Below are 3,647 nucleotides of genomic sequence, written 5' to 3'. Positions count from 1 at the left end.
TTCACCGATTAGGGGCATGCGTTCTCCCCCAGAGGAATGAATGAATCATTCAGGAGATTTATGACGCCCTCCCAGGGCTCTTGGCACAGTGCCAGGTGTGGGCGATCTCCCATCTTCCGGGAACAGGGCACAGGTCCCTCCCTGCCCGCGCAGTCTGGCAGGAAGACAGGGCACGCATTAAGAGGGACTGGGTATGTGGGGGAAGGCACCACGTGTTGGGCACAGTATTCATTAGAGCAGGTTGGGTAGACACCTGGAGAAGTGTCTGGGAGGAGCTGGGAGCCTTTGGGATGGGGTGAGGATCCTGCGGGTAGTCTACACGCAGAGCCCCTGGAGATGAGAACGTGTGGGCACTGCCCTCCCAGCAGAGGCTGAGTCTGGGTCTGTGCCAGCCTTGTGCAGAGCTGACAACCTTGGTCCAGAAGGTAGGGCCTCAGGGAGCCCCGCCAGAGAGGGCTGCAGGGTCACCCTCACCCCTAGGAAGCGCCCTTGCATTCATTTCGTTTCCTGGTCCTGGAAGAGACAAAATGCATTAGTTAAGTCTTGGGGCTGAAGGAGGGAGGGGATACGGAACCTTGGACTTTTGCTGCCATTTCTCGTTTAACTTCACTGTCACCTGCAACTTTGGTAAGGCTGGGCCCATTCTCTAAGAAGACACCAAAGTCTAGAAATGATTGGGTTCCCCCTTGGGGAGGGAGAGGGCAGTTAGAAACACCATCTGGGCTTCTGTTGGAGCAAACAAAGGCTGGTCTGGTCCAGGTTTGTTTTTTGTTTTTTGTTTTTGTTTTTGTTTTTGGTTCTTTTCGAGGTACTGCAGTTTGAACTCAGGGCCTCCTACTTGCTAGGCAGACATTTTCTCACTTGAGCCACCTCCCTCGCCCTATCCCCAACCCAGATTGGTCCAATTCTGGTGTAACCCTAGGGGACTGTTGTAGGAACTGGAGTGAGCTTGAAATGAAACCTTGTCAATGTCATGTTTAAACCATTCAATGACCAGAAAAGCATAAGCAGGTGCACCAAAAGACAAGACTAGACTGTTGGCAGTGGCTCCAACTGGAAGCCACCAAGGCCCATCACCATTTGCTGATGTAAATGCATCGTGGTACCGTGGCTCCATGGGTGCTGCACAGCAAAGACAAGAAGCAAAACTATAGCCACCGATGAAAGGGGGGTGAAGAGCACAAACCCGCTCAGCTACAGAAGGCAGACACCTAAGAACACGCTATTTGATTCTGTTTACAGAAGTTTCACAAACAGACATGGCATATATGCAAGTATCACGATAAAATCCCTTCATGTAACTAATGTATGCTAAATAGAAAAAAAAAAAGAACAAAACACTCAGGATGGTGGTTCCCATGGAGGCAGTAACCCAAAGGGGCCTGAATGTGGGGCTAGGGTTTGGGTAAGGTTTGAGTGTGTCCTCCAGGGGTTCATGTGTTAGAGATTTGGTCTTTGCAATGTGGTGTTGCTATGAGGTGGCAGGATGTTTAGAGGTGGGGCCTGGTGGGAGGTCATTAAGTTAGTTTATTGGAGGCTGCTGCCTTTGGAAGGGATTAAGGTGGTCTCACAAGACCCTGGTTAGTTCTCTTGAAAGGGCTGTCATAAAAGAGCAAGACTTGCCTCTCCCGGGCCTCTCTGACTTCCTGTCTTGCCATGTAACCTCTCTGTTTCAAACCATGATGACATCTGTCGTGATGTGACTCTGCCAAGGGGTTCCCTCACCAAAGACAGAATCAATGGAGACACTCAATCTGGATCTTTCACCTTCTAAAGCTGTGAGCTTGGGCTTGGTGGAGTAGCTCAGTGGTAGAGAGCCTGCCTGGCAAGTGAGAGGCCCTGAGTTCAAACCCCAGTACTACCAAAGGGAAGAAAAAATAAAGCTGTGAGCTAAATAATCCTTTTTTCTTTCCTTTTTTTTTTTTTTTTTTTCATATTGAGATAAGGTCTTTCTACGTAGACCAGGCTGGCCTTCAACTTGAGATTCTCCTGCCTCAGCCCCTCCTGAGTACTGGGATTACAGAAGTGCACCACCATAGCTGACTTAAAACCTCTTTTCTTTATGCATTACCAAGCCTCTAGTATTTTGTTATAACAACAGAAAATGAACTCAGGAGGTTCGAGAGTGTTTCTCCTGTGCTGTCCCAGCTTGGCTCTCAGAGCTGGTCTCCCAGGTGTGCTCACTATGTGAACATTTATGGCATTGCTCACTTATGATCCATCTACTTTTCTGCATGTGTGCTACACTCTCCAATTTTCGAAGACACCTTGCGTGGCTGTGGGCTTTACTGGACATAGAAGGCAAAATCCTTGTGTGGCCCACAGGCCCTGATGATCTGGCCCTGATGGCTTTTCAAGCTGTCATGCCTCTACGCTCTCACCCACCAAGCTCCTGCCTCCTGTACCTTCTGGTGTTCCTGACACCTGCCAAGCCATTTTCCACCTCAGGGACTCTCTCGATTGCTGGTCCCTCTGCGTGGAAGGTGTTTTCCCTGCTCTTGCCAAACCTGTGCCCTTGTCTTCTACACATCACCCTAAAGAAGTCGTTTCTTCAGAGAGGCCCTCCTGACTACTCTGCCTAGAGGGGAGCTGCACCCCACTAATGTCTCCCATGGCATGCTGTTTATTTCTTTCAAACACAGATATAATCTGCAATTATTTTATGTCTTTGTTTGTAGTTTATTTTCTGCATCTCCCCCACACTGGACTAATCATTGCACACTTACTGTTAGGTTTTTTTTTTTCATTTTTATTTTTTGGTGGTACTGGAGTTTGAAGTCAGGACCTCACGCCTGCTAGGCAGTCACTGTGCACTTGAGCCACTCTGCCGGCCCACACTTACTGTTAGGTTAAGGTCAAGTGCTCTTTAACCCTTGGGTTGTACTATTCTTAGCCCCATTTTACAGCTGAGGCAGGTGGGGCTCAGAGATGTTATGTAACTTGCTCTCAGCCACACAGCTGGAAAGCAGTAGAGCCAGGATTTGAATGTAGCAGCTTGGCCCCAGAGTCTCTGCTCTTAACTTCATCCTTGGACAGACTTTCTTGATCTTCCTTTTAGAGTATCTAGGACATTCCTTGGCATTTGGGACAGTATCTGGCACACAATAGACACTTAGTGAGTGTTTGTTGAATGAATGAGTGAATAAAGTGCTAGAGGCTGAAAGAAAAGGGGGATGAGCTTGGACTCCAGACTGGTGATGAGGAGGAAGGACGTGCAGTAGCATGTGGTCTCACTAGCAGGGGCATTAGGGAACTGGAAGCAGGTGGAAGCCCTGAGACAGCTGGAATTAACCATATGCCACAGTTAGGGCCAAGACCTTGCCTGGGTCAGCCCACCTTCAGCGTCCATTGGCAGGAACAAAAGCTGCTCCCAGAGGGTCCACCCCCTGTTGGGGGTCCCTCATATCGTGTCAGCTCCCTCACAGGTGAGACTGTTCTTTAGGTGCCCAGACTGTGGTGGCCCCAGAGAGATGACATGAACACCTGCCTGTGGCCAGAGACTCTCAGGATCTTTGGAACTTTCTGAGACATAGGAAAGCCCCAAGTGACTTAGAATCCAGGTTGTGGCTGCAGGGCCAGTCAGCAAAGACCATTGCCCTGGTATCACCACCCCCTTTGGGCCTGCCTTTCAGTCCCCAAGTGCCAGG

The sequence above is a fragment of the Castor canadensis genome, chromosome 1 (assembly GCF_047511655.1).
Source record: "Castor canadensis chromosome 1, mCasCan1.hap1v2, whole genome shotgun sequence".
Classification (NCBI taxonomy): domain Eukaryota; kingdom Metazoa; phylum Chordata; class Mammalia; order Rodentia; family Castoridae; genus Castor; species Castor canadensis.
The sequence above is the reverse complement of the archived record's forward strand: the minus strand, read 5'-3'. Positions refer to the sequence as shown.